The following is a 13,821-nucleotide window of genomic DNA, read 5'->3' as shown; positions in this document are numbered from 1 at the left end:
AGGGGCCGAGTATACTCCCCTGTATAAGCAAATATGTCCATCAGACAACCCGGAGTCTAATTTATAGGTATCAATCGCAAGCTGTGCCGTTCTGTAATTATTACTCAATGCTGCATGCATCTTGTGAGTCCTTGTGACTGGTTTATCAGCTGCAAAAGCAGGAATCCTGTCACTCTGGAGGGAATCCATTACACATATATTATCTCTGGGGGTTATAATGGATTCATGTTGCAACACCCCAGAGGGGTGACCCTGGGCACCTGGCTAACGTGAAGAGCTGGGAGGGATAAGTGCTGACTTGTCACGGTGGCACTTACAATGCTCTGGTCCCGGAGGGATGACACGCTGCCAAGGCCAGAGTAGGATCGCAAGCCAGCTTCAACACCCCTATGATAGGGAAAGGCCAATAAACGGGATGGGGGAGTAGTGGTACTTATCACTCGTGACGCCACCATTCCCACACACCGGTATTTTATGGGGCGGAGAAATGAACACGGAGACTTGAGTGTAGTACCTCGGGTCCCCAAGAACGGTTATGGCCCGGTATAAATTTACTTGGGTAATAAACTTTTACAACATGTAATGCAGGTACAATTCACGGTAGAACATTAGCAGGCTATAGCTCAGAGGTAGGGAGAATACACAGGATGAATACAGCCCTACAGTTCACGTTATCCATATGTCACCAGTCCTGGATTGGGAGCACGCCAGAGGAGGAAGGAGGGTAGGGGTCACTCCGCAGACACTCTGGCAGACAATTATTAAAGAAAGCTTAGCCAGTACACACCCCACACGGCAGATGTGTGGGTGTCACTATAAAGTACCTCTGTGCAGTGATCCTAACTGTGGACGGCCGCACAGGAAAAGCCTGTAGTGTGAACAAGTACCTGTTTGGGAACTTTTGGTAGGACTCTCTTTCTGTCTCTCTCTGCTGACGGGACTCATATCTACACTCCAAATGCTACGGGATATCGCTCCTCTTCCTCCATCTTCAACCATATGGAAGCTGAAAATGCTTCCATGTGGCTCTGTGTTCGCACTCTGTAGCAGGCAAAATGGAAGACCTAACTCTCTTTTCCGCTCTCAAGCACTCCCATTTATAACTTCACTTGTACCACATGACAAGACAAACGGACACGTTTACATGCAAGCAGTAATTTTACTAAAGTTAACCTTTCAAGTGCTGCAGCTGTGCAACACACACTGGATATGACAAAATATGCACAGTGCATCTAAACAGGACAAAACATGTATGACATTTACGGAGGGGACCAGAATGGTGTCTGGGCCACTACAATGTGGACCCCATGGCGGTATCTGCAGGCCCTGCCTCACATTGTGTGTGTGCATATGTGTATATATAATATATACATACACATATACAAATACATACACAGCCACACACTAAAAGTCCATTTACACCAGTCGATGATCGCTTTAAGGAAAAAAAAACCCCGCTAATCGGTGATCATTATAGCGATAATCGGTGCATGTAAATGTGCGCCCATCGCACGCTTTTCGGGCACTGCAAGCTGATCATTAAATTCAGTCCAACCTAAAAATCGTTATTTACTTTTATCAGTAGTTCTCCATGGTGGGGGGATCTGATTGCAGATAATTGCCTGGGGCTATTAACTGCCTGCAGGGAAGGCTTCGTTTGCATACCTAATTGGTATTTAAGTAGCTGAGTAGCTACTTAAAGGGGTTGTCCCGCGAAACAAAGTTGGGGTATACACTTCTGTATGGCCATATTAATGCACTTTGTAATGTACATTGTGCATTAATTATGAGCCATACAGAAGTTATTCACTTACCTGTTCCGTTGCTAGCGTCCTCGCCTCCATGGTGCCGTCTAATCTTCAGCGTCTAATCGCCCGATTAGACGCGCTTGCGCAGTCCGGTCTTCTCCCTTCTGAATGGGGCCGCTCATGCCAGAGAGCGGCTCCTCGTAGCTCCGCCCCGTCACGTGTGCCGATTCCAGCCAATCAGGAGGCTGGAATCTGCAATGGACCGCACAGAAGACCTGCGGTCCACCGAGGGTGAAGATCCCGGCGGCCATCTTCACAAGGTAAGTAAGAAGTCACCGGAGCGCGGGGATTCGGGTAAGTACTACCCGTTTTTTTTTTTTATCCCTGCATCGGGTTTGTCTCGCGCCGAACGGGGGGGCTATTGAAAAAAAAAAAAACCCTGTTTCGGCGCGGGACAACCCCTTTAAATACCAATGATCACATACCAAGTATTTATGCAAAATGATCGCTCAAAGCTGTCACTCAAACTGTCCTTTTAAGCGGTCTTTGAGTGATCATATGCCCGTGTAAAGGCCTATTTACACGAGCAGATAATCGCTCAAAGATTGCTCAATGGACAGTTTGAGTGACAGCTTTGAGCGATTATTTTGCAAAAAAAAGAATTGAAATAATTGGTATTCAAGTAGCTACTCAGCTACTTAAATACCAATTTTGTATGTAAATGAAGCCTTCACTGAGTGCAGGCTAATAGCCTATTATCTGCGCTCAGATTCTTTGTTCTCCATAAAGAAACAATTCTATAAGCACTCCCCGTGGAGAATGACTGATAAAAGTGATCTTAAAATCAAGTCAGTTTGATTTTAATGATCAGCAAAAAGTGCCCGAAATGCGGGTGCCCCGCGCCCATTTACACACACCGATTATCACTAGAACAATCGCCAGTTAGCGAATTTTTTGCGAAAATCGTCCAGTGTAAATGGGCCTTTAACCAGCCTTAACAGCTTTGAGCGATCATTTTGCTTTAGGTACTAATGATGTTAATTAGCTGCTAATGTCCATTAGCATCTAATTAACATCATTTGCATGTTAATCAGCTGCCAGGAGATATATTTACAGAACAGCAGGTGTTCTGTTCTTTAAATTCATGACCATTGTTCTGCTTTGGGGCTGCTGCTAATAACTATGTTATCAGAGCTGCCTGCAAGAACTCAGCATGCAGTCCCTCTTATCAGGGAGGATGGTTTTTATGCTGAGCTGAAGTCAGCCATGGATGAAGAATGCATGGCAAGTGCACGATGGGCACACATTTACACACAAAGTTGATCGCTCAAAAGCCATTGTTTGGACGAATTTTGAGCGATAATCGTTATGTATAAATCAGCCTTAGGTCCACTGTCCACGGGCGATAGTGCATTGCGTTACTCGTGCCGATTATCTGGCCACGGGTAACGCAGTGCACGTTTTCCATAGCATTGCTATGGAAAGCGCAGACCCCTGTCCACAAGCAGAGAATCATAGAGATTCCCCGCTCACGGGACTCAAATCGCGACATGCCGCGATTCTCTGTGGTGAGCCTGTCTGTCAGAGAGGCTCACCACTGAGAGAGAGCTGACAGCTCTCCCCCTCATCCCCCGCAGCGGAATATCACCGTGGACAGGGGGCCTTAAACTGTATAAGATTTTTGCAAGTTTGTGTATGAACATGCAGAACTGGGCCTTGGGTTCTATAGGCACATTCGTTGATAATCACTGGGTGTTGCATAAGGTCAGCTGGGTGTAGGAGCAGAAAACTCCTTTCTCTGGCTTACGATTTGTTTATATGAAAAGTAAAGGTAGAATAGAGCAATGCATTGTGGATGAGAGTACACATAACAATAATAGCCAAGCTATCACGCAATGCAAATATTTCTTAACCCATCACATCCCTAATTGATATCGGCGCCTTTATCTGCTGCAGTCTGGTAATTATTCATTAGTGAACCCCACCCAATGATAAGTCACAAACTACAACTAGGGAGGAATAACAATTAGATGTTAAACACTCTCACTGCGATAATACATGTGTACTGAATAAGCCCTGAGGGGATCATGTCTGCAGGTACCGCCATGGGGTCCACATTAGACCTTTAGGTAACTTTAATCTCTTATTCTCCCTAATATCATTTGCTATGCACATGCCTCTGTGTTTAGGTCCATTTACATGTGCTGAGGTTCGGGCCACCAATTGGTCATTACTGACCAGTGCCCCGTGTAAAACTACCCAGTGGTCCACTGATAAATGAGCAAACGCTCGTGTGTCATTGGCTGCATTTTTTTAATGTGAGCATAAAGATTATGGGTTGGCAGCAGTATATCTCCTCGTATAAACAGTGATCTGCTGCTGACAATAATGACACTGTATAAACCCAAATGATTGCACCAACGATGCAATGGGGCTAAACGAGCACTAATGTCTGCCAGTGCACAAGTGCCTTTACCTTACCGGCTGCTGTGCAGAAAACCTGCACCCTGGAGATAGTATTATCTAGACCTATGACTGGCAGGGATCAGTGCAGCAAAATGCTGGGACTTACTGGCAGGGAAAGGGGTTTTGATATTTGGTTCTACGACTGGAAAGGAGGAGGTTAATATGCTGGCACTGTGTTTGGCAATTAAAGGGTTAATATCACCTGCGCTGTGTGTTTTCCATGGGCACTTAGCTCAGAGCTGCCCTGTTGATTCTAGGCTCTGTGATGGGAGGTGACCCGGTGGAATGTCCAGGGCACATTCCTGGGGCTCAGGGGCAACACCCATCTGCCAGGAGACAGATAGGAGGGCGCTGTACAAGGGCAATGCCAGAGGTCATCTGGACATAGGTGGAGTATGGCACATTCCCTGCCAGGGTATGTACTGGGCAGCTCTAAAGCCTGGATATAGCAGGCTACATAGTACAGCTCAGGCAGGGATCTCTGTATAATAGTCGGCCTTCATGGGAATCAAGACAGTCAGTGGAATAGTTTAACATTATAAACACTAGGTGTCAATAAGGACAATGTGAGCGAGAGTCATCACCCGTCTGACAGGCCTCACCCCGCTCAGCTATGCCAACATCCTACACGCTGTCCTGTGTGCTGAGAACGAGTCGGGACCTGCATGACAACTTATGTCCCAACCACAGCCCTGAGCCGAACACAGGTTCTGAGAGAGGAGTCCCGCAAAACTTTCTCCTCTGTGAGGGACGTACTGCTACAAGATGTATGAAGGTCCCCACATACAAATATATGAACCTACATGCATCGCAGTGGAGGAGTGAGAATACTTATCATTGCACTGAAAAAGACTGGCGCTTACATTGGATGCGCTCAGCTTTAGCCCTTTAATGACCAACCATTCCAAGAGCCGTAACTTTTCCATCGCCGTCGACATGTTGGGGTCATTTACTAATACTGTCTAAAAGTTGGACGTGTGGTCTAAATGTGCAATATTTGTCACCGAATGTCAAATTTTAAGACTCTGTAGTCTAATTTAGACCACCTATTAGTTCGCTTAGTTTACGTTAAAAATCGTGGCAAACATTTGGCGCAATTTAGGCCACGTGGTGTCCCTTTTTTAGACAAGCTAGAAAAACCTGTCTGAAAGTGTCTAAAAACACATAAGTGTGGCACAAGCATGTAAGGCGGGCTGAAAACGGGCGGGTCGGATTCCACATGCAGGAGCCGCCACGGAATCCGGCACCAAACCGCACCTGGCGACAATACGTACCCGTTTTCTTCTGTACTGAAGGAGGCTCACTGTCGGTCATGTGCAGTACGGATTTTTTTTAAATCTTTGTTTGTCCTGCACCATCGCTAAGCGATGACGTTGGTGCCCGCAACCTATCCGCAATGTCAATGGAAGCCATCGGTGTGAAATCCGCACAAGAATAGAACATGCTGTGATTTTGCTTCCGCGGAAATCGCAACTCGCTTTTACATGGCATGTTCTAGACGGTATTTGCTACGGATTTTGCAGCAATTATCCATCCGTGTACAGCTGGCGCAGAATAATTCTCTGGAGAAATAGTTAGTAAGCCAGGTAATGTTCTGTATTACTTGTGTTTTTATGGGGATCAAATGGGAACAACACCCCCCCCCCCCCCCCCGAAATTACATGACTGGTTTTTGGGTTATTTATTTATTTTTTAAAGCGTTCACAGTGCGCATAAATACCGTGATAGTGTAAGGGAGGAATCACCTCTGGCCGGAGGTTCCATCACAGATGTGGCTGAAAATACCAAAAGTCGGCCAATTGGGTGGAATTCGGGCGGACCCCATTATAGTAAATTGGGTTGGCCCCCGCTTGTAACGAACAGAACATGAAAGCAGAATCCCCAGCGCAGGTGTGAAAGCAGACTTATTGTGTTGGTCACTACGATTATGGCAATATTACATTTAGAGTTTTATTTCCATTTTACAATAAGAAAAAAAATCATTTTCTGTCGCCATTACATTTAAAAAAAATCTCCCCATTGCCGGAGCTCGCTTTTTTTTCACGTGGATTTCAAGGATACCATTTTTTGGGGGAAATAAAACATTTTGATCTCATTTCATTTTTGATGAATAAAAACCTGCAGTCCTGGCCTTGTAATTAATTTATTGTTTACAATCTGAATAAAATGCTAATGTTATTCTTTGGGTCGGTACGGTTACTGCAATAACAAATTTAGTTTTCTTTTATGCTTTAACTGCTTTTGCACAACAGTAAAAAGAAAACACACATTGCCACATTTAAAAGACGGTTTTTATTTTTCCATTGACGAAGCTTTGTGACGACTTGTTTTCTCCAGGACAAGCTGTACTTTTTATTGTTACCATTTTGTGGTTAATGCAACTTTTTGATCACATTTTATTATGTTTTGTTGTGAGGCAGGATATGCAAATTCAGCAATTTTGGAACCATTTTTTATTTTGCTTTTTTAACCCACCCTATTCACCGCGTGGGCTAATTAATAATTAACATGATACATTTGGATTGGCTCACTACAAACACAGCAATCCCAATTTTCAGGTTTTTTTCCGTTTTGTTTTTTTTGTTTGTTTGTTTTACATAAGTGGGCTTTTTTATTTAACTTTTTAAAAAACATTTTCCCCCTTTTTCAATTTATTTTCTTGGTCCACTATGGAATTTGATTATTACTTACAATTAGAGATGAGCGAGTATACTCGCTAAGGCACATTACTCGAGCGAGTAGTGCCTTAGCCGAATATCTCCCCGCTCATCTCGAAAGATTCGGGGGCCGACGGGGGGCGGGGAAGAGTGGGGAGATCCCTCTCTCCCGCCCTGCTCCCCGCCGCAACTCACCTGTCACCCGCGCCGGCCCCCGAATCTTTAGAGACGAGCGGGGAGATAATCGGCTAAGGCACTACTCGCTCGAGTAATGTGCCTTAGCGAGTATACTCGCTCATCTCTACTTACAATGATCGTTTATAGACAACACTGCAATACTGAAGTATTGCAGTGCATTCTATAGGCCTATTAGACCAGGTTTGGCCTCCAACTGTCATAACAACCCATCAGCATTTTGTAATTGTGTCGCAGAATGCTGATGGGTTGTTATGCAGTGCGATGTGATGCAGGAAAAAAAAAAATACAAAAAAAAATGCTCATGTGTATGAGTTCATATTCGTGCGCCTCGCAAAGCACAAATTCTGCACAATTTTTTTGGGCTGCGTGAAAACGGCTCCTTTTATACTGAGTGATTTATCAGGGCAGAATTTGCTTATCCCCTGGTTCACTATTTGCCCAGGCAGATAAATTGTTTGCTCACAAATCGTTCAGTCATTCACATTCGCTGTACTAGTAAATGTGAATGAAAAAGCAATCGCTGTTTATACACAATATGTAAATGAGCAAATGATAATGGTTATGCCGACATCGATCAGTTATTGGCCTGTTTTACACTGAATAGCTTTTAAATTTGTATGATCCAACAATTTTTTGAAAGATAAAATCGTTCCGTGTAAATGGGCCTATTAGCAGTCACTACAGGGTTAAAAAAGCTGCAGCACAGGTAACATTGGTGGAGGTTTTACATCCAGGTTAAGCTGCTCTTTAAGGGCCCTTTCACACGGGACGGAATATTCTGCAACCGCGTTGTGATACGCCCTCCTGCGGAACATTCAGCACCAAAATCTGCAGATTTTTATGCAAAATTGAAAATAGCAGAATTCTGCCTGCAATTTCACATCAAAATCTGCAGTTAGACGATTTTGGTGTGGAATTCTGGAACGGCATATTCTGTAACATCGTTGTGGAATGTTCCTGATGTTCCCCTCCGATTGCCGGAGATCCTGGAACACTGAGTGAACACCACGCCCAGTACTAGTGAAAATAGATCAAGTCTGCTAAATGTCAGGAATGTGAGAGCGGAGAGAACGAGGTACACGGCGTCTGAGGAGCTGGAAATAACGAGAATAAGTGTCACTCCACCCAACACCACGATGACAGCCGCCCTGTACCCGCCAGCCGCAGGTTTTAGCTCACCATTTACAACAAGAAGTGAAAAATCGCATCACGTAACCTTATATTCAGGATCATTATAATTCTTCATCCTGACAAGAAAGCGGTCCCGGTATGTCTACCGTCTGTGGAGATCCTTAGGCAAAACATTCCCTGCAGTGTCCAAATTAATACTGCCATACAATGTACAAAATAATACTGCCGCAGTAGCTAAATTGATTGTAATTAATGTAATTCCCAACAGTCCTTAATACTGACATACATCGTCCCAATATCAGAGCTATGGTGTACAATACCCACAGTCTTAAAGACTGCCTACAGTGTACAAAATAATACCGCCACAACAGGCAAATACCAGAGCTGTACTGTATAATGCCCGACAGTCCTTACTAATATCCACATATACTACCCCAACATCAGAACTATACTGTATAATGCCCGAAAGTCTCAAATACTGCCTAGTGTGCAAAATAAAACCGCCACACTAGCCAAATACCACAGCTGTAATGTGCAATGCCCAACAGTCCTTAATACCGACATACAGTGCCCCAATATCAGTGTTATAGTGTATAATACCCACAGTCTCAAATACTGCCTACAGTGTACAAAATAATACCGCCACAACAGCCAAATACCAGAGCTGTACTGTATAATGCCCAACAGTCCTTAATAATATGGACATATACTACCCCAATATCAGAGATATACTGTATAATGCCCAACAGTCTGAAATACTGCCTAGTGTACAAAATAATACTGCCACAACAGCAAAATACCACAGCTGTACTGTGCAATGCCCATAGTCCTTAATAATGCCGACATACAGTGCCCCAATATCAGAGCTATACTTTACAATACCCAACAATCTCAAATACTGCCTATAGTGCAGATTAATAGCACTATACTATATAATGATCGGCTGTCCCTAATAGAAACGTACTGTGCCCCAATATCAGAGCTATATAGCGCCATACACTGCCCACCTACAATGTTATATATGTAATAGCTACTCATCTATTACTGCGGACAACCAGTCTGCATATCATGTCTGGGAACTTGTCACAGCCCCGCCCCAGGTGATGACATCACTGATATAACTTAATAGTAATATAATTATGCAGCGTCCCGTAGGGTGACCCATGGACACATGGCATACGCTGAGGAGCTGGGAGGTCAAGATGCTGGCTTGTCACGGCGACACTTAGCAGCTCTCTCCTGGAGGGACGCATGCAGCCAAGGCCAGGGCAGCGCTGGGCCTCTTCCGGACACCATCGGCATGGGGATGCCCAATAAACATTAGGACAGGAGAAGAGGTTGTCACGGGTGACGCCACTGTTCCTGTACCCACCGGCATGAACATCGGCGAGTAAATAATGGAGCCACAAACAGTTATATAGTACCTCAGGTCCCCGTGAACGGTCAGGGCCTGGAATAAACTTTACTTGAAACTTCATCAGTACAAGGCATAAATGACAAGTTTACAATGTGCAGGAATGAAATGACACAAAGTACCTCCACACGGCAGATCCAGGCTTTAGGCCGCCAATGTGTGATTAAGTAAAGAAGAGTACCTCCCCTCAGCAGGACTCAGACTTTAAGACGCTTGAGTGTGACCAATGAAACTGAACTACCTCCACCTGGTGGTCCCAGACTGTAAGACGTGCGGGTATTAATTAGATAAAAGTACCTCTGCACTAGGCCTTGTCACAAGAACACGTACGCTCAACTCACACGCTCTCTCTTTTGGGGGGCTCACTCCTCTAGCAGCATTTCTGGTGGTATGCTGGAAATCTCTCCTCTTCCTCCATTTTCAACCCACGAGGGCTGAAGGTGCCCCCATGTGCCTCTGTGCTTTAGGTGGAACCCAAGATGGAAGGCAAATTTAAGACCTTTTCCCACTCTCAAGCACTCACATTTATAGCTTCTTTCATACCACCTGACAGGACATAAACTGATACTTTCACGGACAGTCATATCATATTCTGCAAATACTTAACCCATCACACGCTGCAGCACACATAACACACATAAACACACATAACAGAATGACAAGACATTTCTGCACAGTGCATCAACACAATACATTACATGTATGACATTATGGAGGGGGCCAGGAAAGCATGTACTGGGCCACTACAATTACATCTTCAAATAAGACAGACAATAACTTAGTTTAACAATTCAGACAACTTAATGACCGTAATAACTCAAGGAGGGAGGAATCTTGGACACAATAAGCCTCTCCTTGCAGCACTCCTCCTGGTTACTCCCTGCATTCTCTGCACATTCCTGCCATTGTCAGCCTTGATGGATCTCAGAAGTTTTCATCCATGTGACTACAGCTGGACGGGGATCCCTGGGATCCGGCCAGAGTTCTGTAGCAATGAACTTTACTCAACATGTCTGGAAATCAGGGTGAGAGGGCAGAACCGGCAGGACAACCTACCCAGCTTTCACTTTCGAGATCAGTGTGGGGGGGCACGGGAGGTTAATGATAATCCCGGGGAGCACAACCTCCAACATCTTATCTACAGAACTAAATGTCCAAACCCTAAAGCTAACCCCCAACCAGCACTGCCTCCTAATGTAAAGGCTGAAGGTGACTGCGCCACATACCTACACACCTCACTATTTCACATTTTGCTATTGTAGAAGCTGCAGAGTACTAAACTAAAGAGGTTACATAAATCAATCACAACCCCCCCCCCCATAACAATGTGTTATCCGCAGATCCCCCATAAGTGTATCCTCCACAGATCCTCAATAATAGTGAGCCACCCACCAGCAGAATAGTGAGTGCAGCTCTGGAGTATAATACGGGATGTAACTCAGGATCAGTACAGGATAAGTAATGTATGTACACAGTGACTCCACCAGCAGAATAGTGAGTGCAGCTCTGGAGCATAATACAGGATGTAACTCAGGATCAGTACAGGATAAGTAATGTATGTACACAGTGACTCCACCAGCAGAATAGTGAGCACAGCTCTTGAGTATAAAATGGGATGTAACTCAAGAGCAGTACAAGATTAGTAATGTATGAACACAGTGATTCCCCCAGAACAGGGAGGGCAGCTCAGAATGATCTGTACTGATCCTGAGTTACATCCTGTATTATACTCCAGAGTTGCACTCACCCTTCTGCTCGTGGAGTCACTGAGTACATACATTACTTAGTATCACTGTAGGATAAGCAATGTATGTACACAGTGTCTCCACCAGCAGAACAGGGAGGGCAGCTCTGAAGCATAATACAGGATGCAAATCAGTATCAGCGTGGCATAAGTAATGTAATGTATGTACACATTAACTTCACGAGCAGAATAGTGAGTGCAGCTCTGGAGTATCCCCTTGGATACAGAGGTTATGAGAACACAGGGCAGGTTTGGAGTCTTGGAATAGGAATTTTCTTCTTTCAGTTTTGTTTTCTGTAAATTCAATAACGAATATTCCTGATAGCTGATGATCGGCCTCAGAAGGGTCGGGGGTTGGAAATCTCGTTATTCCAGTCCTTTCAGTTTAAGGCTATGTTCACATGGGGTGGATTCACTGCGAAATGTCTGCAGCTGAAAGTCAGTATCATAACCCACACCATTTGGTGCAGATTTTCACGTGTTTTTTTAATGCAGATTTTTGTGCAAAATTTAACCCCTCATTGAGAAGAGGTGGCCATAAGACTGACATGCTGCGGATTTAAATTTCGCACCGCATGTCAATTTCCCCACAGCTTTTGTGTGGATTTTTTCCGCAGCATGTGGATGAGATGTTCGTGTGAACATGGCCTTAGGATTTCTGGGGAAGTGTTTCCATACATAGAAAGGGTTGTGTTTTAGGTGCGTTCAGATGGAATGCTTAGGCCTCCCTCACACAGACATTTTTGTACAGCGTTCAGCAGTGCGTTTTCAGCGCTGCACTAAATGCTGTACAACGCTCCCATTCATTTCAATGGGGCTGCTCACACAAGCGGCAAAACGCTGCGCCTTGACAGTGATGCATGTTCCATCTTTGGCCGTTTTCAGCCCTGCATCACCCATTGAAATGAATGGGCAGCGGTTTCAGCACTGCTGAAAATGTGACACAATTTGGTACCACGTTTTTCACAGCGCTAAACGCAAGTGTTAGCTGCACTACCAGAAAAAAAACAAAAACAATACTCACATAGCAGGCGCCGTCCGGGTCCCTGCTGCTGCTCGCCGGGTACTTGTCATCACCGACGGAGCAACTTTTGCTAGTGACAGGGTTTTAAGACCCCGCCTCCAGCAAGAGATTGCTCTGATTGGTTCCTCGAGTGATGTGCGGAAAACACAGCCAAAACGCTGGCAAAATGCATGACAACGCTGCTGAAACCGCAGTAAACGCAGCATGCAAACGTCTGTGTGAGGGGGGCCTTATAGTTTAAAAAAAAAAAAAAAAACGCCAAGTTGGTAGAATTTGAACGTTAGCATTCAGTGTAAAAACTTTTTTCCACATTTGCCCCTATTTGCATGAAAAAAAATTATAAAAACAAAACACATCCATTGCCATGTGCTATCTTGGCGTGTATGCATGCGTAATACACAGCATGATAAAACATGCTGCGATTTTTCCTATACGCGTAATATTTGCAATTTGTGTTAGTGGCAACATGGCTGCCCATGCGATTTTGTTACAGTGCATTACGGGCGCAAAGCTTATGCGCATAATACACAATTAGCAAACACTCGCGTGAGTAGGCCTTCAAGCTTTTCTCTCCAGGACTAGAGGAGGAAGTGAAGCGACACCTGGCAAACTCCACAACGGAGTCCAGAGTGGTTGTCAGTAATGAGTGTTCTGGACCCGCGGTCGTATACACAGCCTGCGCCACCATATCTGTGCCCGCCAGCTGTGCCCTCATTACAGAGTTTATTACCATTCTGTATTACAAATAACCCAGCCTGAGATATCAGATATGGTGAACAGCTGCGGAGCACGGCGGTTACATCTGCTCCTGTGTACAGAGGGCCGGGGATGAGACCGGCAGCGACGGCGCTCTGAAAGGGGAGGGGCTTAATTATTGTAGTGAAGTTCTACACCTTTCTAATAGACTTGATATTTCAAATTTTCCAGAGATCTTAGAAGTCATCCTGACCTAGCTGTGCTCACACAGATGAGCGTTTGTAACAATGTATCAGTGTAGGCACTTTCTCCTGGCCTGGCCTGCAAGCCCAGAGCTCTCATCACTACTGATACACTGTAACAAATCCTCAGCTGTGTGAGCACACATGTACCATTCATCTGCAGTGCAAGTATCTACACACGGAGGTTACCTGTATCAGGGAGGGATCGCGGTACCATCCGTTCCTGGAGCTGCTAGATACCGAGCGGGTCCGGGGGTCCTGCAAGACAGAAAAAGTGATCAAGAACCGGAGAAGTTCTGGGGGTCAGCAGGTTATAGAATATTGTATTCTTAGTATCGGGTTGTGGATGGTGTACTATGGGATGTAGTATTCCTAGTGTATTATGGGATGCAGTATTCCCAGTATCAAGCTGTGATCGGTATAATATGGGCTGTCGTATTCCCAGTATCAGATTGTGGATGGTGTACTATGGGATGTAGTATTCCTAGTATATTATGGGAT

General features: G+C 44.9%; 1 protein-coding gene across 1 annotated transcript in view; it reads right to left on the bottom strand.

Annotated features, from left to right (window-relative positions):
* EPPK1 (epiplakin 1) overlaps nt 1–13,577 on the bottom strand; it is a 43,393-nt gene extending 29,816 nt beyond the window's left edge. Inside the window, exon 1 of the mRNA XM_066578154.1 lies at nt 13,510–13,577. The gene's annotated coding sequence lies outside the window, so the exon portion shown is untranslated. The remainder of the gene's footprint in view (nt 1–13,509) is intronic.
* Between the last annotated feature and the right edge of the window lie 244 nt (nt 13,578–13,821).

This window comes from Eleutherodactylus coqui, chromosome 9, assembly GCF_035609145.1.
Source record: "Eleutherodactylus coqui strain aEleCoq1 chromosome 9, aEleCoq1.hap1, whole genome shotgun sequence".
In the NCBI taxonomy this organism is placed as follows: Eukaryota; Metazoa; Chordata; class Amphibia; order Anura; family Eleutherodactylidae; genus Eleutherodactylus; species Eleutherodactylus coqui.
The sequence above is the reverse complement of the archived record's forward strand: the minus strand, read 5'-3'. Positions and strand labels throughout refer to the sequence as shown.